Consider the following 23,294-nt stretch of genomic DNA (forward strand, 5'->3'; position numbering starts at 1 on the left):
TTAGGAAGAATATTAACGTCAAAATCGTTGACGCAAAAGCAAGGAAGGGCAACAACAGTTGCTGCCCTCGATCTGCATGCCTGCAGCCACCTGCAGCGGCAGCCGCAGCCGCAGCCAGGCAGCACAGCGCCGGCGCATGCGCCGGCGCTATGCCTGCAGCAGCCGGCCGGCGGTCTGCTTGCAGCAGGCTTGCTGCCGACGGGGCTGGCAACCCACGGGCAGAGGCGCCGCAGGGCAGCGGCGCCTGCCGCCGAAAGGAAGCGGTGCCTGCCGCCGCAGGGCAGCGACGCGCGACGCCTGCCGCCGCTACTCCCGCGGGCGAAACCCCCCCCACAGGGGCGGCCGCCCGGCGGGACAGCACCGCCTGCGGAGGCAGCGACGCCCGAAGGGGGAGCCCACCTGCAGCGACGCCTGCCGCCGCTACTCCCGCGGGCGAAACCCCCCTCACAGGGGCGGCCGCCTGGCGGGACAGCACCGCCTGCGGAGGCAGCGGCGCCCGAAGGGGGCGCCCACCCGCAGCGGCATCGCCGCCAGTGGGCGTGCCGCCTGCAGGCGAGGGCAGTGCCCTCGCCCCGCCGCACAGGCGCCGCCGGCAGGGTGGCGGCGGCGGCAGCAGCAGAGGGGGTATTAGGGTTTTCTGCGCAAAAGACAGTTTTGCCCCTCGGAATTTGAGAAATTCCAGTTTCTGTCTTTTGTCCAAATTACGAAAATACCCTTAGGAATTGAGAAATTCCCTATATATCCCTGATTTCAGAAAATATTAATTAATTAAAAGGTTTAGTTGATTATTAATTTTATTATTATCTAGTAGTCCTACATGATGATGATTATTTATACATGTGATGTATGATGAGTGGACGGATGATCATGGACCGTGTGATGTGTGTACTTGTGATTATTATTATTGAGGTCTGCGAACCTCCATTATATTTCTCGTTTATTGTCGGGCCTGCGTGCCTATGATTAAGTTGTAATCACATGAGGAGGCGCAGCGGGAGCGTGGAAGCCATAGCGGGACCCACGAGACGGACGATCGTGATGCATGAAGATGCATCAAGATGTCGACGGAACCAACGAGGACGAGATGGACGATCACAAGGCATGGAGATGCACCGTTGCACACATAGATCTTGATGTGAGTGATTAGGCCTACTGGCTCGGGCCTAATCATATTAGGTTGTGGTCCATGATCATCTGGTGTGATTGCTTATACACATACTAGATATGTATATATATTTGCATGCGATGTAGATATATATTAAATATGTATATGTGTGACATGTCATATTAGGATACCAAATCATAGAAACATCTCTCGATAATATTAAGTCGGTAAACGTGAGGCAATTAGATTGACCCACGTGGCCTTCCATCGTTATGAGTAGGAACCGAATCCCGGTATAGGTTGAGTTGGTCGAGTCCCTCGAGACTCACCTATATCGCGATTCGCTATCTTGCTTACGACATAGAGATGTCACCGGTGACCTGAGGGCATGATATGCTTGGTCGAGTCCCTCGAGGGTATATCATCAAATCAGACTCATCTTGTAACAAAGGTGTTGACTTAACCGAGCATCATGGTTGGTCGAGTCCCTCGAGGCCATGGTGATTCGGAGGCCGAACAGGACGGGAATCACAAGGAGTTGTGATCGGCAAGAGTTGTCTACCTTTTAGGCTTAGTGTGATTGGTCGAGTCCCTCGAGGTTACACTAAGACGCTGATTGGATCCTGATCCCCACTAGAAGTCTGCCGGAGACTTCCGTTTCACGTGCTGAGGGTGTCGCGTGACTCGTTAGTAAAATAGTGGGAGCATATTAAGATAGAAGTCCATATCTTGATAGTTTATTTCTTGCAAAATCTGCATGTTATTCATTTTTGCTACATCTTTATTTTCAGAAAATGTCGCTTTCAAATCCCTTACGTGGCATACTTGATGTCAACCGCCTCACTGGTCCAAATTATACGGATTGGCTCCGTAACTTGAGAATTGTTCTCACAGCGGAGAAAATCGTGTACGTCCTTGATACAGTGATGCCTACGCCCAAAGAAGGGGCAAGCGAGGATGAGATCGCTCGCTACGTGAAGTACATTGATGACTCCACTCTTGCTCAGTGCTATATGTTGGGCTCTATGACTCCAGAGTTACAGAGACAACATGAAAAGATGGATGCCAGATCCATTCTCCTACATGTCCGTAAATTGTTTGAGGAACAGGGAAGGACTCAACGATATGAGATATCCAAGAACCTTTTCCGCGCTACGATGACTAAGGGGACACCGGTTCAGAACCATGTCCTAAAGATGATTGAGTGGATAGAGAAACTCACAGGTCTAGGAATGGTCCTAGAGGATAACTTGTGTGTGGACATTGTGCTTCAGTCCCTACCAGATTCCTTTTCACAGTTCATAATGAACTTTAATATGAACAAGCTTGAGGTGACTCTCCCAGAGCTCCTCAATATGTTGAGGGAGGCAGAGAGTACTATTAAGAAAGAGAAGCCAGTTCTCTACACTAGTGAGACCAGAAAGAAAAGGAAAGCAGAAAGGTCCCTTAAGAAGGGAAAGGGCAAGGGCAAACAAGGTAAAGCAAAGGTTGCTAAGAAAGACCCAACAAAGGACAAAGGCCAGTGCTTCCACTGTGGTAAAGATGGGCACTGGAAGAGAAACTGCAAAGAGTACCTTGCAGAAAGGGCGAAACAAAAGCTTGATGAAGCTTCAGGTACATTCATGATCGGTCTCCATTTGTCAGACTCTTATGATAACACATGGGTATTAGATACCGGTAGTGCTTATCATATATGTAATTCGTTGCAGGTTCTGGCAAGGCCTAGGAGACTAGAGAGAGGCGAGATGGACCTCAAGATGGGTAATGGAGCAAAAGTTGCTGTTTTAGCTGTTGGCGAGGTCGCCCTACATCTGCCTAGTGGAGCTTTTATTGCATTAGATGCATGTTATTTTGTTCCTTCTATTATCAAAAACATTATCTCCATTTCATGTTTAACAGTTAGTGGATATAAATTTGTTTTTGAGAACAATGGTTGTTCGATATTATTAGATGATAAGATCATCACGAAAGGAACATTGCATAATGGTTTATTTATGTTAGACACCACTCCACATATCATGAATATAAATATGTCCAAAAGGAAACGAGATGAGTTGAACAGTGCATACCTGTGGCATTGTAGGCTAGGTCACATCCATGAAAGAAGGATTCAAAAGTTGCTAAATGATGGATATCTAGATCCATTCGACTATGTGTCATATGCAACTTGTGAGCCTTGCATTCGTGGAAAACTGACCAACTCTCCATTTAGTGGAACTGGAGAGAGAGCCACTGAGTTGTTGGAACTCATACATAGTGATGTATGTGGACCCATGTCAACTCATGCCATTGGAGGTTACTCCTACTTCATTACATTTACTGATGATTTCTCAAGGTATGGATATGTGTACTTAATGAAGTACAAGTCCGAGGCCTTTGAGAAATTCAGAGAGTATAAGAATGAGGTGGAGAACCAGACTGGAAAGAGTATCAAAACTCTTCGATCAGATCGAGGAGGTGAGTACTTAAGTACAGAGTTTACTCACTTCCTCAAGGACCATGGGATATTATCCCAATGGACACCTCCTTATACACCTCAGCTCAATGGTGTCTCTGAAAGGAGAAATCGTACATTATTAGATATGGTACGGTCCATGATGAGTTTCGCTGACCTACCCATCTCATTCTGGGGATATGCCCTAGAAACCGCAGCTTACCTTCTGAACAGAGTTCCAACTAAGTCGGTGGTGTCTACACCATATGAGATATGGAAAGGGAAGAAGCCTGATCTTAAAGTAGTTAAGATTTGGGGCTGCTCTGCCCATGTTAAAAGACACAACCCCGATAAGTTAGAATCAAGGACAGGGCGATGTAAATTTGTGGGATACCCCAAGGAAACTTGTGGGTATTACTTCTATCATCTCGAGGACCAAAAGGTCTTTGTAGCTAAGAGAGCAGTGTTCCTTGAGAAGGAACACATTCTTGACGGAGACAGTGGGAGAATGATAGAATTGAGCGAGGTTAGAGAACCAAGCTCAAGCACCACTCTACAGCCCGAGTCTGTTCAGGTATCTAATACACAAGTTTCAACTTTACGCAGGTCTGATAGAGTATCCCATCCTCCTGAGAGATATGTGGGACATATTAGAGCAGAGGATGTAGAGGATATTGATCCTCAGACCTACGAGGAGGCTATTATGAGTATAGACTCCGGGAAGTGGAAAGAAGCCATGAATTCTGAGATGGATTCTATGTACTCCAATAAGGTTTGGAACCTAGTTGATGCACCCGAAGGTATTGTACCCATCGGTTGCAAGTGGATCTTTAAGAAAAAGATCGGAGTAGATGGAAAGATAGAGACCTATAAAGCAAGGCTAGTGGCTAAGGGGTATCGTCAAAGGCAAGGTGTTGACTACGACGAAACTTTCTCACCCGTAGCAATGCTAAAATCCATCAGAATTCTATTGGCTATTGCAGCACACTATGATTATGAGATCTGGCAGATGGATGTGAAAACCGCATTCCTCAACGGGAACCTGGAGGAGGAGGTATATATGATGCAACCTGAGGGATTCGTGTCCAAGAACTGCCCAGATAAGGTGTGTAGGTTGCTTAGATCCATTTATGGACTAAAGCAAGCTTCCCGAAGTTGGAACATAAGATTTGATGAGGCAATCAGATCTTATGACTTCGTTAAGAACGAAGATGAGCCTTGTGTATACAGAAAGGTAAGTGGGAGCGCTATTAGCTTTTTGGTGTTATATGTGGATGACATCCTCATCATTGGGAATGACATAGGAATGCTATCCACAATAAAGGCTTGGTTATCTAGACACTTCTCCATGAAGGACTTAGGAGAAGCATCTTATATCTTGGGGATTAGAATCTATAGAGATAGATCCAAAAGGATGCTTGGCTTGTCCCAGTCCAGGTACATAGAAACTATTGTCAAAAGGTTTGGCATGGAAAATTCCAAAAGAGGTCTCATACCGATGAGACATGGGATATCGCTTTCTACGAGTATGTCCCCAAAGACTCCAGAAGAAAGGGCGAACATGGATATGATACCTTATGCCTCAGCAATAGGGTCTATCATGTATGCCATGCTATGTACTAGGCCTGATATAGCGCATGCTCTGAGTGTCACGAGCAGGTATCAGGCGGATCCAGGCTTGGAGCACTGGAAAGCAGTAAAGTGTATCCTTAAGTACTTGAGAAGGACTAAGGATCTTTTACTAGTATATGGAGGTAATAGCCTTAAGGTTGAAGGCTACACTGACTCAAGTTTTCAGTCTGATGTCGATGATAGCAAGTCGAATTCAGGGTATGTGTACACCTTGAATGGAGGAGCAGTGTGCTGGAAGAGTTCCAAGCAAGATACCACTGCTGACTCGACCACAGAGGCGGAGTACATTGCTGCATCAGATGCAGCAAAGGAGGGAGTCTGGGTGAAGAAGTTCATCACAGATTTGGGAGTCGATACAGATAGCGACAAGTCGACTTACTTATATTGCGACAACTATGGGGTGATTACTCAAATAAGGGAACCCGGGTCTCATCAGAAGTGTTCTGAGGAGGTTCCAGCTTATAAGAGAGATCGTAACCCGAGGAGATGTAGCAGTGGAAAGAGTTCCATCCGAAGATAACATTGCAGATCCACTAACAAAGCCATTGTCTCAGATTGTCTTTGAGCGTCACAGGGGTCTGATGGGGATCAGACACATAGGTGATTGGCTTTAGGTCAAGTGGGAGATTGCTAGTCATAAGTGCCCAGCAAGCCAATCACGTGAGTGATGGCACGTGTGACTTGATACAGAATCTTTTTGCTTATTATATTTTGGCGTATATCACTTCATAACTATTGCATAAATGCATATATATTGTGATGTCCTTGGATTTGTGCAATGGGAATCGGATCGTGATGAGATCACGATAATGAGATCGATTCACCTTTAAACACATATCCTAAATAATCCCGGTCATAGGTTACTCGAGAGGGACATCGTGATAACCGGATAGACTGGTGTGCTGTATACCCGTCCATATGATGGATGCAGCTGGTCTCATAGCTGCTCGTGTAGGGACACTAGGGATACAGTACAGGTGCTCATTGGAGAATGAGTTCACTGATTGATCCGCTTACGGAATGCTGGATGGTTGATGATGCCTTATTGTCAGACAACGATTCCGTAGTCCTAGTGGTGTATCTGGTTCTTAGACTTGAGACACCAAGGATGTCCTGTATGAGTGCTCCACTCTTTGATACCAGACTTATAGGTTTGGCTGTTCCCAGATCTAGTACAGCTGGTCATTGGGAGTGGTAGTCGACCTTACGAGGGCTATTGAGTGTCGATAGAGGATCATCCACTCTCGGTATCATGAGAGGAATATCCCATGTGTTCTTGCTCAGACAAATCCCTGGCCAGGGTCATTCGGGTTGAGAGAGAAAGAGTTCTCCGGGAGAATCCGATTAGAGCGAGACTCGAGTAGAAACCGTATGGGTCTGACAGCACCATGCTCGATATACGGTCTCTGGGATATTAGATGGATGAGGGACTATAGGTACATGGTAACTGAGGACAGACAGGTCCAATGGATTGGATTCCCCTGTATCGTCTGGGGACTACGGCGTAGTGGCCTAGTACTTCCGTAGTCGATGAGTCGAGTGAATTATTACAGAGATAATAATTCACTTAGTTAGAAAGGGTTCTGACAGGTATGACTCACGGCCAGCTCGATATTGGGCCTAGAGGGTCACACACATATGGTAGGCATTGCGATGAGTAGAGGTTCGGATATGAGATATCCGACGGAGCCCTTGTCTTATTGGATGCAGATCCAATACCCACTAGGGAAAGGACCCATTAGGGTTTTGACACGGGATCTCTATAAATAGGAGGGATTCACAGCCTCATAGGCTAGAGTCTTTGCTTGCCCTTCCTATTCTCCTCTCCCTCTCCACCTCAGAGAAGGCCTGGAGTTTTGAGGAGCATCGTCGCAACCCTGCTGTGTGGATCACCGCTAGAGAGGAGGACGCTTGACCTCCTTCACCCTCTCCTAAGGATCTGCAAGGAAACAGGGATATACGATCTCCCTAGGTAACACAATCTCTATACGCAGTTTTGTGTTTTGCGGATTTTTGCGCACCAATCTTCGCACGACGACAAACATCTTTTTGGGAATCGGGGATTTTGTTTTCTTGTTCTTCCGCTGCGCATATGATGTCGCCCCCTATGATTTCCCAACAAGTGCATCAACCAATTTCGGATGCTTCTCGACAAGGCGAAGAAGGAGTTTAGGGGAAGTAGTCGTTGAGGCGGTGCTCCGAGAACCCGTGGTAGGAGATGGCATGGTCGGCGCCCTTGTTGGTGACAATAAAGGGCAGGGCACCAGTCTTCAAGAAGCGGTGAAGCTACTCATCGATCCGAGAGGATGAGGGCATAGACGTGTCGCTGTAGCAAGGGAAGACAACTACCATTCGCTAGAGAAGTGCTGTAATCGAAAACAACCACCTTTGGAAAAGTAATGGTGGGAATTGCCTCCTGCGATCCTATTGAATCTTGAATTTTGATGATGAAATCAATTGATAGTGTTTATGATTTAATCTACGTTTTAAGTGACACAAGAAGCTTCGATCAGGAAGAGACAATTAAAGCAGGAAGAATCATGTTCGGCCGGAAAGAAACATGTTAGAAGATTGGAAGTTGAGCCGAAGGATCGGTCGACGTATCAGTAGAAGACTTCGGGCCATGAGTTCGGGCATCAAGCTAAGAAGAGCAGAAATTATACTAAGGAAATCGGAGTTGTAGAGGTCAACTGGCCGATTAGGCAATAGGTCGTAAGAGAGGACAATGCATCGAAGAATCGGATGAAGCGTCGATAAACTAATGACATGCCGAACAATATTTGATTAGCTTAGTAATAATTATCTAGATCAAAGTAGGTTTTAAATGTGTAGGATTAACTATGATAGCGATCAAGGCATAAAGTAAAATAAAGTCCTGGAGTCAAGAATGAGATTTCATTGGAAGTTCAAGAGTTCGTCAGAAGTTCGGATGTTCATCGAAAGTTCTATCGGAATTAACCGAGAAGTCTAGGAGCTTACTAGAGAAGCTCGTCGGAACTTGCCAAGAAGATCATCATGAAGTCCAAGAGCTTACCGAGAGTCTATTGGAACATTGTCAAGAGATTGTTAGAAGTTCGCCGGAAGCTCACCGGAAGAAACCGGACTTATTAAGCTTAGTATATGCCTTAAATTTCATAGTTAGCACATAATTGGGTTAGAATTGGGCTAACTCAATTATGGACCAATTGAGCCCAAGGTTAGGTTGTGTTGGGCCAAGTGAAAGGCCTAAATAGTGACCCAATAGGTGAAACCATCGTGGCACAATCTCTAAGACTGTGTCAGGCAGTGGTACCATCGGTCTGGGTAGTGGTACTATCCAAACTCAGTCTCCGAGACTATCAGGCGATGGTACCGCTAGTTTAGGTGGTGGTACCACCCAAACACAGTCTCCCAAGTGATGGTGCCACCAGACTGGGAGGTGGTACTACGTAGTGTCAGTGCTGCAAATGGTGGTCCTGCCCAACACAAGCGGTGGTACCGCCAGGACCTGAAAAACCTTGGATGAGATCTTTTTAGGCTCCAAGTTTGAATCCACTTGAGGCCTATTAATACCCCTCTCATTCCTGGTTAATACACACAAGAATTGAGAGTGAAAAAGAAAGAAAACACTATTGTAATATTATGTGAACTCCTCTCAAACTCCAAGTGTTAGAGAAGCTTAAGAGAGGAGGTTATGGGGTTATAAAGGTTCTCTCCTGAACCTGTCAAAAAGAGAATTAAGTTGTAAGGGTAGTTGATCTTTGCCCATTAAAGGAAGATCGTTAGTGGATGCCGATGGCCTTGATGGAAGAGGAATCAGCGGAGTGAATATAGGTCACGACGACCGAACCACTATAAAACTCGATTTGCATTTCATTTTGAGCAATTTACCTTTACTATAAACTGCTTTACCATCTAACTGATTTCACTACACTCCCATACTCTTTCAAGTTAATATATTTATGAAATAGTTTTCGTCGGAATTGGGTTTTTATTGTACGAAGATTTTTAAATCAAAGTAATTTTTTTACTGTACTAATTCCCCCCCACCCACTACCGACTCATTCCTAATAGTTGGTTTCAGAGCCACGTTATTTCTCATTTGGTTTAACACCCATGAGAAATGGTTTTTTTCGGCTTTCAAGAGGGACTTTCTATCATTCGTCCTCCCATGTTCAATGGGACGAATTACACTTATTGGAAAACTCAAATGAGAGTTTTCTTGCTTTCAATGGATTTGAATTTATGGAGTATTATGGAAAATGACTTTCAAAATTTTTCTTCTCCAATAAACGAATGGAATGATTTTGAGAAAATTTTTTTTCTTTGAATGCTAGAGCTATGAACGCTCTATTTTGTTCTTTGAGCAAAAATGAGTTTAATCGTATTTCTATTTGTGAAACGGTTTTCGATATTTGGCATAAACTTGAAATCATACATGAAGGCACTAGTAAAGTTTAAGATTCGAAAATCAACGTTTTGATGCATGATTTTGAATTATTTCGGATGAAACCAAGTGAGACTATTGGAGACATGTACACCCGGTTTACAGATGTCGTCAATGGTCTAAAATTCTTGGTAAAAGATTTTCTAACTTTGAACTCATTAACAAAATATTGAGATCCCTTCCAAAGAGTTGGGACTCTAAAGTAACGGTCATTCAAGAGGTCAAGAATTTGAACTATTTTTCAATTGAAGGACTTATTGGGTCATTGATGACCTACGAAATGAGATGTATGACACATAATGAATATGAGAACTACCTTCCAAAGAACATGAAGGATTTGATACTTAGACCTCAAGAAGACCACTCAAGCGAAAGCTCAAGTGATGATGACTTTGAAATTTTAATAATAAATCTTAGAAAGTTCATGAAACAAGAATCAAAAAATAAAAAAAAACTTAAAAAAAACACAACTACTTACTATGAATGTAAAAAGCTGGGTCACTCCAAAGATGAGTACATAAAACTGAAGAAGAATGTGTCAAATGATGAATCGAGCATATCCGAAGACAAGGAGCAAACCGATAAAGACGAAGTGGGGAACTTCGCTTTGGTGACTCTCGACAATGAGGTAAACAACTCAAACAAAACTCTTTTACTTTATTTTAAAATCACATGATGCTTTTTCATGAGTTATTTTTAAGTTAGTTAGTAAATAAAAAAAATTAGGATCATGCTAGTAATTTTGAAATTTATAATTACATATTTTATGAAAATATAACAAAATGTTAATCTCATACTTGTAGACCTAGTAAGATTAATCTTATGTATATGTTTAAGAAGCAATAATCGTGTATCATGTTGATTTCTATATTACTTGTCGATTTTGATTAAAGATGTTTTATGTTCAATGAAACCATGCTTGATGTTTTAATGAAAATTAAAAATTTTGATACAATGCTTGATGATTTTATTCTATGCATGAGATTTTGAACTTATACATGATGATGCATGGCTTTTGTCCGGAAGGCTTGATGATTTTTGTTTTTGGTTTTTGATTTTAATGAATGATGCATGGATTTGGTATAAAATTTGGGCATGCTTCTAAGAAATCAATCATATGAATTGAAACACTAAAAAGAGGAAAGCTTTCTCCTTGAAAATTTTTTTTTTCTCTACTTTATCGATTTTTTAAAAAGAGATTAATGAATCTATTTATGTTACTTTTAATGAATCTCTTGAAAAGTGTTTTCGATGATTTAACGATTTGATGAATAAGAAACAGTTTGATTTAATTAAACGAGAACTAGGAATGTTAAATCTTCCGAATGTATGAATTTCTTTTTCGGATTTCTTGATTCTTCATAATTTGGATTTTCTTTTTAAATCGAGATCATCTTTCTATTTGCAAGAGAAGAGCCTTGATTCATAGATTTTTGGATTAATGACTTAATTATCCTTCTTTCTTCTATTTACAAGAAAATGGATTTGATTTTGTATGGACATCTTGATTTTTCTCTTTGCTCAAATAAAAGCTTGATTCAATTAAACTCTTTTATTATGGATTTGACTTAGTTCAAATCTTTTCATGAATTTGGTATTTGATTTTCTTTTGGAGAATAAATTTCTCCCTTACTCTTCTTCCTCTTCTTCTTATCTTTTTATGACAAAGGAAGAAAGAAATTTGCTAAGACTAACCAAAAATCTCTTAAGCAAAAATGCTAGCTTCTCATTTTTTATGTAAAGTTTTTGTTTAACTTCTCATTTTTGCTAGCTTGGATAAATTGGTATAAAACTTACTTGACATGCTTTCAAACACTTACATTGTTGAATGATTCTCCTTTTTTAGATGAAAGAAAGAGAAAAAATAAATGATGAATGTTTGATATCATGATCAAATTGTTGATTTAATGCATGAAGTGATAAATGCTTAAAAATATTGATTTAATATTTAATATCATGAATGCTTTAGTATCATATATGATATGCCTATAGTAATTATTTATTTTTGGTATCATGCATGAAGTAAGGATAAAATGTAAGGTTTAGAATTGTGCATGTTTTAATTTGAAACTATATTGATGCACAAACATATTTAATTAAAAATAATAATTTATCTTTGTCATGATGTGAAAATTGATATAAAAGAAAAAGAATTATAAAATTATATTCTTTCCTTCTTTTTGACAATAACAAAGGGGGAGATAAATTTATTGGCTTGCACATTTCAAAGATAGAAAAACTTGCTTGCTTGCTTGCAGAAGTAAAAATTACAAATGTACACATCGGAAAGAGAGGCAAAACTTATTAGTTTGCTCATCTCAAAAGATGCAAAATTTTACCAATCTTTATATATAAAAAACTTGCTAGCTTTTATATTCTAAACTTGTTATTTACTATCTTGCATTCTTTTTCAAAAACTTGCTAGTTTGAATATCGTAAAGAAAAGCAAACATACTAACTTGCATATCTAGCAAAATTTATAAACTTACAAAACTAAAAATCGTTGCTAGCTTGTATGTTGTAAAATGATATAAAAATTTTTCTAGGTTACGCTTTATCAAGGAAGCAAAAAATTATACTTCTCAAAAGAGAAGCAAGAAATACTAGCTTGCAAACTCAAGAGAAGTAAAAGTGCTATCTTGCCTATCTCAAGAAACAAAATTTGTAAACTTGCACAACTCAAAATTATTGTTAGCTCGTATGTTGTAAAACTTGCATATCTCAAATACTTGAAAGTTGAACTTCTCCTTTTTATTGATGACAAATGGGGAGAAGATATGATGATATGATAATCATGTATGGGATGATATACTTGGATATTTTGATTATGCATTATTTTATGATGATATGTTGCTTGGATTTTTAAATCCAAGAGTTCTATCAATATGGCATATTGATTAGAGAAGTGAAGGTTAACTCTATCATCAATTGGTTGTCATCATAAAAAAGGAGGAGATTGTTGAATCTCGAATTTTGATGATGAAACCAATTGATAGTGTTTATGATTTGATCTACGTTTTGAGTGATGCAAGAAGCTTCGATCAGGAAGAGATAATTAAAGCAGGAAGAATAATATTGGGCCGAAGAGAAACATATAAGAAGATTGGACGTCGAGCCGAAAGATTAGTCGACGTATCGGTAGAAGACTTCGGGCCATGAGTTCGGGCATCGAGCCAAGAAGAGTGAAAATTATGCTAAGGAAATCAAAGTTACGGAGGTCAATTGACCTATTGGGCAATAGGCCACAAAAGAGGAAGATGCGCTAAAGAATCGGATGAAGCGTCGATGAACTAATGATATAATAGACAATATTTGATTAGCTTAGTAATAATTATCTAGATGGAAGTAGGTTTTAAGTGTGTAGGATTAAATACGATAGCAATCAAGGCATAAAGCAAAATGAAGTCTTGGAGTCAAGAACGAGATTTCGTTGGGAGTTCAAGAATTCATCGGAAGTTCTGTCGGAATTGACCAAGAAGTTCAGAAGCTTGTTAGAAAAGCTCGTTGGAACTCGCCAAGAAGATCGTTGTGAAATCCAGGAGCTTGCTAGGAGTCCGCTGGAATATTGTCGAGTGATCGTTAGAAGTTCGCCGGAAGATCACTGAAAGCTCGCCTGTAGAAATTGGACTTATTTAGCTTAGTGTATACCTTAAATTTCGTAGTTAGCACATAATTGGATTGAAATTAGACCAACTCAATTATGGGACAATTGAACCTAAGTTTAGGCTGTGTTGGGCCAAGTGAAAGACCCAAATAATGACTCAATAGGTGGAACTATCATGGCACAGTCTCTGAGACTATGTCAGGCGATGGTACCACCCAGACTCAATCTCTGAGACTGTCATGTAGTGGTACCACTAGTTTGGGCAGTGGTACCACCTGTGTCCACCGCCCAGACATAATCTCCCAAGCGGTGGTTCCACTAGACTGGACGATGGTACCACCCAGTGTTAGTGCTGTAGGCGGTGGTACCACTAAGACCCGGAAAACCCGAGATGAGATATTTTTAGACTCCAAGTTTAAATTTACTTGAGGCTTATAAATACCCCTCTCATCTCTAGTTAACACACTTCTTGAGAGTGAAAAAGAAAGAAAATACTATTGTAATCTTGTGTGAAAAACTCTAAATATTAGAGAAGCTTAAGAGAGGAGGTTATGGGAGTTGTAATAGTTCTCTCCTGAACCTGTCAAAAAAAGAATCAAGTTATAAGGGTAGTTGATCTTTGCTCATTGAAAGAACATCGTTAGTAGATGTCGGTGGCCTTGACAAAAGAGAAATCGACGGATTGGATGTAGGACACGACGATCGAATCACTATAAAACTCTATTTGCATTTTGTTTTGAGCAATTTACCTTTATTACAAACTGCTTTATCTTTTAATTGCTTTCAGTACACTCTCATACTCTTTGAAGTTAATATCTTTATGAAATAATTTTCGTCGAAATCGGATTTTTATCGTACGAAGATTCTCAAACCAAAATAATTTTTTCACTACACTAATTCACCCCTCCATCTCTTTTAATGCCGACTTGTTCCTAATATATCCGACTATAGGAGTAGGCTATCGAAGCAAGTGGAAGCTGCCGGCTTAGGTAAGAGAAGAGAAGACGCCAATAGGGAGGAGAAAACTGGCAGCAGGGTGACGTCGAAAAGCGAGAAAGAGTTTCTTACGAATTGACTGCGTGCTCTGCAAGTTTGGGTTCTGTTTCTTCCATGCAAGCTTCCAACAATTCTCGGGCTACGTCACAATGGATGAGCAGAAGCATAGGACTCTTTTCTACCACTTTGCCAAAGCAAAGATGGATCCATCCTCAAAGCCTCTGGTTCTTTAGTTGAATGGAGTTGCAGTGAATCACGGTAGAGAAGAGAAAGAGAGGGTGCTATAGTAATAGCGATGGCCGTAAGATTAGAGTTGTTGACACTGAGAAAATCTTTCTAAGACAAGTATAACTCTAATATCATATTAGAAATGAAATGAAGAATATGTTATTTATGTTTAATATGATATTCCGTATATATATAAGGAAAGATTTTTCTTAGTAGAACTACGATATTTCCTCATGTAATTAAAAAAATCTTAACTGTTATTCAGAAAAATCTTAACAGCTATCAAAATCCACCTCATTAACGATGATCTCCCCACAACAAGTTGGTGGTCATTGATTAGCATAAAGCAAGGCATTATATAGACAACAAACATCCACCATCCACCATGTTGGGGCAGCAAACTCGGTAATGAAACGTAACCTTCTCGAGCAGCTCATGCATCTGCTTTCACCTTTATCACCGTGCATGCAGTACCTACTTTGGATCTTCTTTTACAAGGCAATCACGAAAGAAAGACAACTGAGGCGAAATAATAGTAAGATTAAATCCCAAATGTCTGCAGTACAAGATTCCATTTGATGTTGGGAATACTCGCCCCGTTCGTGGAGCTTCAATATTCGTGCAGTGGAAATCTCGAGCACCATCAACGATGGCGACACGTCAGTGGTCGCGCAAGCGTTGCGTGTTTAGAGAGAGAGAGAGAGGGAGACGACGTGACGTCAGTCTCTAATCTCTCGCTGTGGGGCATGGTAACATCTCACACGCTGTTCTGCGCGTGCAAGCGCTATCACACACGCGCGCCTGCATGAGGAATGGGCCCCGCTCCAGCAAGACGACAAAAATCCCCCCGTGCTCTAGACTTCGCTTATCTCCCTCCCTCCGCGTGCCCGCACATGGCGTCCTTGTGCTCCTCTCTCTCTCTCTCTCTCTCTCTCTCTCTCTATAAACTCCTCTCCTCTCCGTCGTTAAGCCATACGTCTCTTCTCTCCTCCTCGACCACATCGCTCTCCAATAATGCTCCCCCTAATGGACAGGCCACGGCTACCGGTGGCGCGACGTCAGCGCGAAGCCTCCGCCGGTCGTAATGGAGCGTTGCGCAACGCAGGACGTCGCGTGATCCGTGGAGGGAGGGAGAGGCATGCCGTTGGCGTGTCGGTGAGGAGGAAGGTGAGAGAGTTGCAGAGGCTGGTGCCGGGCGGGAGACAGTTGCCAGCGGCGCAGCTTTTCCTGCACACCGCCGACTATATCTTCCACTTGAGCTTGAAAGTGCAGGTCCTGAGGGCTCTTTCCAAATTCTACATGCCGTGATATGATATATATATATATATATATATATATATATATATATATATATATATATATATATATATATATATATATATATATATATATATATACACACACACGCATCTAGCCATTACATGTATGCCTTTATTTCAAGTATATGTACTTCTCTTTGTGATTGGTAACTCTGTTCTTGAATAAATTTAATATGATATTAATATTTTATTGATGTTAATTTCTGAAAGTTCTTACATGTGTAGAATATGAGGCTTAATTTGTTGATATGTTATAACTCTACTCTCTTGAGGTTGTCAAGGACTGATCTGGTCTATTTTTTCGTTCTAATTCATGCATTAAATCCTAGGTTTCTGAGATGATGCGAGTGATATATGTAGGTAATCTCTTGTAGAGATGTTGCTTTTGGATCCATGTAGATATAGAATTTGGAGGATTAATGTGATATTTTATTGTTGTTTAGTTTATGCATCAGAATCCAAAGCCTGTTGTTTTAATGTCACTTAAGAGTGGATATCTTAGTGAATATTTATTTGTGTACAAATAAATCTTGAGATGTCAAGAAAGAGTACTATTCCTTCAAGTTTTCTTTTTTTTTTTTCTTCTTAAAATTCTGCCATAAGCCACTATTTCTTTTTCAATTTTATTGATTCCTTCTTTCAAAAATTTTGAATTTTGGGAAGAGAGTCTGAAAAACCAACTGGCGTTTCTTTTTTCGAACAACAATAATTACCTTTTATAAATTTATTTTTTTTTTCTTCTTATTGGTCATTTTGAATCATGAAAAGTGAGTCAGGATCAATAAAATCATCAATATATGTACTGCAATATCTTCTAATATATTCACTATTCTTTTAGCTTTTGCTATAGTTTTCAATTCGCATATAAATGTTCAGCAATAAAACACTTTGTATTTAGAGGCATAGTCCTCTTTATTTTATTTTATTTTTAATTTAACCATTTGTAAGACTTCAGATTGAAAACTATAAGCTGTTGTTACAAGGATGACCAAAGAATATACAAAATCCATATTTTTATCTTCCATGTTCTTACTAGTTAATTGGTGGTTGTAAATAGAATTTAGGCCTTGACATGATGGAATGACATTAATTATATCTTGATAAAATTTGCATGATCTTTGTTTTCTGGTAAATATATACAAAAGAAAAAACAAAGACATGTCCTATTAGATGCTTTTAGTAGAATAGTTCATTTAACATAATAGTTATGATCACTTGTTTTAAAAGATTTGAAGAAACTAGGAATAAATGCAGGAATTTGTATAGGTAATCTTATCATCAGCCTACTTTGATTAAAAGAATTAATCAAAGTTAATGAGAATGGTTCTCCAAGGTTATGTACCTAATATTAAGAATTAAGAAAGGACATATAATTAATTAATAGTAGAAAAGGGAGATAATGGAGAAAGCTTATAAGACAAGCTACAAATGCAACCAGATGGAACTAAGTTATATATAAATGTAATAAAAAGTTTTTGCTAGAATAATATAAAAAATTACAAAATATATTTCACAAAACTTTATTTGTCAGCAAATTGAAATGAGCATAAGAAGTCACCTAGAAAATTAGAGTTGTTGCCTATACTTAGCACAAATGGAATAATATATCTATGAATTTTATGATAAGATTACCAAAGACTATTAGCCAAAATGATATTGTTTTGTGTGATTATTTATGGATGATCTAACTAAGGCAACACATTTTCTCACTATTTAGGTTAATAGCCTTTTAAAAAATTGAAAAAATTATATGTTGATTATATTTTTATATCATGAGAATCTTAGCTACCTTAGTTGGTAAAAAACTATTGATAGTAGTTCTTTAGATCAAATCTCGTCTTAATCACTTGGTTTTTTTATTAAAAACAAAAGGTTGTTAGATTTTGCGGTATTATGTCACAAAGATTCGGATTTGTTCAAATCTTATTTTATTGATTTTAAAGGTTTTTGGGTTGAAATTTTATTCTCAGTGGAATTTACTTATACTAATAACTATAATAATAACTATGAAGCAAGTATTAAAAACATGACCTCATTTGTAGCTTAACATAAGAGGAAATGTAGACCGCTAATATGTTGGAACGATATTAGTGAAAGAAAATATTTAAAATTTGATATAATTATAAAATTATTGAAAGATCAAGTTGATTAAAGAACAGTTTTTTGTAATTCAATACAAATAATAGACTTATGTTGGTATAGTAAACATGATTTCAAATTTGATGTTGGAGAATATGTTTTCTTAAGTTATTCCAAACCAAGGTGTCATGAGATTACATATATTAGATGATGATTTGAGATTTTGGAATTGATTAAAAATATAGTTTAATGTAGTTGTTTTACCATTTTCTTTGACTAGAGTTCATAAAATTTAATTTTTTATTTAAATAAATTTTAGTTAGGATTTTAATCGTGTAATCTAACGAACACTACTACCGTTAGAGAAGGATTTGTCAAGTGAGGAATTACATTTATTTTATCGATAGAACATCATATTCAACTAATATGTAAACTAATCCTCCAACACATCAATCAATCATATAGCACATTGATCAATCTTCCGGTATGTCAATTAATCTTTCGCCTCAATGTCTAAACTCTTGATCAAAATAGGGCTTTTGTTTGATCCTTTGATTTGACATTTGATTCTTTAGCTTGACAATTGATCGTTTCACCTTTACTTGAAGAATCTTTGATATCACTTGTCTAAGAAACAAAACTAACATAAGGTTAGTTTATCAAATTCATCAATTAATTTTATCAATAAGATTGACTTAAAATGATATAACATATTCTTAATAATGCAACATCTTAAATTAAATCGAAAAAGTAACTTAAAAATGTACGTGGATAGATAATTCGTACAAGTAATTATGTTAAGGACATAATTATTGTAGTGAGAAATTATAAAAATAAAATTTGAATCCTTTGCGTTTTGACCTAGTATTATCATAAAGAACTGATTGAACATCAAAATAATTAGCAACACAAGTTAAACCAAACTTTGAATATCTCCTCCATGTTGGTAGTAACAGCTTCTCACCTTTTGTGGAAAGAAAATGGCTCCTTTTAATAAACTAAGTAAAAAAAAAAAAAGTCAATTTGGATCGTGGAAGAAAGCAATCTTGAATTGATGCGTTTGTAATCTGATCAGTGTTTTGAGTGACGCATGAAGCTTTAATCAAGGAGAGACAATTAAAGTAGAAAAAATCATGTTGGGCCGGAATGGAATATGTTAGAAGATTGGACGTCGAACCGGAGGATCGGTCGATCTATCGGCAGAAGGCTTCGGGCCATTAGTTCGGGAATCGAGCTAAGAAAAGTAGAAATTGCATCAAGAAAATCAAAGTTGCGGAGGTCAACTAGCCGATTGGGCAATAGGCCGCAAGAGAGGACGATGCGTTGATGAACCAATGATATGCCGGACAATATTTGATTCAAGCTTTGTAATAATTATCTAGATTGAAGTAGGTTTTAGGTGTAATTGGGTTAGAATTGGGCAAACTCAATTAGTGGCTAATTAGGCCCAAGTTTAGGCTATGTTGGGCCAAGTGAATGACCCAACAGATGGAACCGTTGGTGGCATAGTCTCCGAGATTGTGTTAGGCGGTGGTACCGCTGTCTCCGAGATTGTCAAGCGATGGTACCGCCAGTTTAGGTGATGGTACCGCCAATTTGTGTTAGGAACGGGGTCGGCGCTAAGAGGGGGGTTGAATTAATGCAGTGGTAAAATCACGTCTTCAAAAACGTTTCGTTTCGATAAAACTGGTTTCGTAAAGATGTTAACTTGAAATTATACGGAAACGTAGTGAAGGAGAAATTCAGTTTGCAATAAGGTAAATAGCAAGAAGTAAATGTAAACCAGATTTTAAAGTGGTTCGATCGTCGTGACCTACATCTGCTTCGTCGATTCCTCTTCCGTTGAGGCCACCGGCATCCACTATCGTTCTTTTTTTATAGGCGAAGATCAACCTCCTTCTTACACCCCTCTTCTCCTTTTACCGGGTTTAGGAGACAACCCTTACAAGTACTCATTCCTCTCTAAACAGAATTCTAAACTTAAAATATAGAGGAGAGGATTTCTCTTATGATTGCAACAGCGTTTTCTCACTTTTAATCTCTCTATGCTTATGTATGTTAACCAGGGATGAGAAGGGTATTTATAGGCTTCAAGTTGATTCAAACTTGAAGCGTAAAAACATCTTATCCCGGGTTTCCTAGGTCCGGGCGGTACCATCGCCTAGTCTGGTGGTACCACCACCCAGACTGACGATACCACCGCCTGACATAGTCTCGGAGACTATGCCATGATGTTGTCATCTCTTGGGGCACTGTTTGGGCCTCTCATTGGGCCCGATACAGTACTTACATGGGCCCAACTGGCCCCTTATTGGGTTGGCCCAAATCCAAACTCAACTACGTGCTAACTACGATTTCTAAGACATATTCTAAGCAAAACAAGTCTGTAAGTCTAGTTTCTTCCAGCGAGCTTCCGGCGATCTTCCGACGAACTTCCGACGATCTCTCGACAATGTTCCAACAGACTCTCAACAAGCTCCTGGACTTCACGACGATCTTCTTGGTGAGTTCCGATGAGCTTATTCCGGCAAGCTCCTGGACTTCTCTACTAGTTCCTGTAGAACTTTCGACGAATGTCTGGACTTCCGACGAACTCTCGAACTCTCAACGAAATCACATCTTTGACTCTAGGACTTCATTTTGCTTTATGCCTTGTTATCATAGTTAATCTTATATATGTAAAATACACTTCAATCTAAACAATTAATACTAAGCATTAATAATGTTGTTCGGCATGTCATTGGTCCCTCGACGCTTCGTCTAATTCTTGGGCGTATCGTCCTCTCTTGCGGCCTATTGCCCAACCGGCCAGTTGACTCTATAACTCCAATATCCTTAGCGCAATATCCGTTCTTCTTGGCCCGATACCCGAATCCATGGCCCGAAGCCTTCTATCAATACGTCGATCGATCCTATGGCCCGACGTCCAATCTTCTGACATATTTTCCTTCGGCCCAACATGATTCTTCTTGCTTTAATTGTCTCATCTGGATCGAAGCATCCTGCGTCACTCAAAATGCAAATCAAATCATAAACACTTATGAATTTGTTTCATTATCAAAATCTGAGATTCAACAATCTCCCCCTTTTTGATGATGACAACTAATTGATGATGGAGTTAACCTTAACTCCCCCTATCAATATGTCATATTGATAGAACCTAGAATTCAAGCTGAATTTAAGTTATTTCAAATTTCATCATGTATAATATAATCATACGCAACACGTCATCATGCATAACATGATCATACTTCTCCCCCTTTGTCATCAACAAAAAGGAAAAGTTCCAACTATCAAGTGTTTGTGATATAAGTTCAAATCATTGCATGAAAAATATAATATCAAGTTTTATCATCATGCAATTTATAAGCTAGAAAATTTAGCAAGTGTTACATCATACAAGCTATCAAGTTTTAGATATGCAAAGTAATAAGATAGCAAGTTTACAACATACAAGCTAACAAAAATTTCGAAAGCCAATGCAAGATAGCGATGTTCAAGATAGCAAGCTCTTTCTTCTCTTTTGAGAAGTGCCATTTTTGCTTCCTTTGCAAAGTGCAAGCTAACAAAATTTTATAACATTTTAAAACATGCAAGCTAGTAATTTTGAGATGTTCAAGAAAGCAACTCTTGCTTCTTGAAATATAAGTTTTGCTAGATGTGCAAGTTAATATTTTTTGCTTCTTGAGATAGGCAAGATAGCACTTCTTAGTAATGTTCAAGATAGCAAGTTCTACATAAAGTACGTTTGCATCTTCTCTTTGGATTTGCAAGCATGCAAACAAGTTTTTGTATCTTCTTGACTTGTGCAAGTTAGCTAGCAAGCTAGCTATCTCCCCCTTTGTCATTCTTAAAAAGAAGTGAAGAATACAATTTTGTATCTCTTTTTCCCTTTACAATAATTTTCAAAGCATGACAAAAGTAAAGTATCAACCTTATTTCAGTATGTTTGTGCATCATTATGGTTTCAACTTGAAATATGTACAATTTTAAAATCTTACATTTTATTTTTCATGCATAATACCAAAAATAAATCAATCATCACTACAACTCATTATGCATATTATTAAAATATAAAATCATCAAACATGATATAAATATTTATTTTCAAAATATTCATCATTATTTTGAGCATATCATACATGATACTAAGACATTCATAGTACATCATTGTAGCAACAAATCATAGTATTTCAAATCATGATGATATTTAAATATCATTAGATCCTATCATGCATGATCATAACTTCTCATTTGTATAATATCATGAGTATTGCATGATTTCATATCATCATATGAAAATTAACAATAAAAATTGGTGATGAGATATATAAATCATGAAAACAAATTGTGAATAATAAGAGACATATTATTATTCTTTTTAGATAACTTAAATAGCAAAAAGAACGAATCATAGTAAACAATCTTGATTTATAAAAAGAATTCTCAAGTTATAATTCCAAAAAATCAAGAGAAACCATGATTCATTTTAACAAATCTCCTCTTAAATAAAATGACAAAAATAATTCTTAGGAGATCATGAAAAATCTTGATTCATAAAAGATTTTCAAGTTATAATCAATTCATGAATACCGAAGGAACGATTCATTTGGATAATTTTTCTCTTTAGTAAATGACAAAAAGAAGCATAGGAGATCAAAAACCAAGATCTTGATTTATGCATAACAAATCTTAAGTTATAAATCTCAAAAAATTAAGATAAAGCTCATTCAAATTCAAATCATCAACTCAAAATCATTTTCAAGAGATTCAAAAATAACAAACATATTCATTGATATCCCCCTTTTTTTTTTAAGATCAATAAAGTAGAGATTGAGAAATTCTTTAAGAAAAATATTTTCCTTCCCCCTTTTTTATTTGGTTTATTTCACACAAGCATGCCCAAGTTTTTATACTAAGTTAAAGCATACATCAACGTTTAGGATTGAAAAATAAATTTCGTCATAAAAACCATTAATCTTGCTTATTATCAAAAAAGTCACTTTTATTACTGTGAAAATCAATAATCCATAAATCTCAAGAATCATTATGCATAATTTTGAAATAGAAACTCATTAAGCATAATCATTATGCATTAAATTATCAAGCATGATTTCATTAATAATGAAGCATTTATAATCACAAGGAATACAAAAATCATCGAGATACACGTTATTACTTCTTAAACACATATAGCATGGTTTTCTAAGGTATTTTTAATCAAAATCATTTTGTTTGTTTGTCACAAAACATGCAATTTTCATAATCACTAGAAAGGTAAGCATGATCCCATTTTTTACATTTTCATTACATTATTAAACATGTAATTTAAAAAAAATCCAAAACTAAATTAAAAATAACTTAAGAAAGCATTAGGTAATTTCAAAATAAACTAAAGGCATTTTGATTACCTCGTCGTCGAAAGCCGTTAAAGCGTAGTTTGTCACCTCGCCTTTGTTGATTTTCTCCTC

The sequence above is a fragment of the Musa acuminata genome, chromosome BXJ3-2 (assembly GCF_036884655.1).
Source record: "Musa acuminata AAA Group cultivar baxijiao chromosome BXJ3-2, Cavendish_Baxijiao_AAA, whole genome shotgun sequence".
Taxonomy (NCBI): Eukaryota; Viridiplantae; Streptophyta; class Magnoliopsida; order Zingiberales; family Musaceae; genus Musa; species Musa acuminata.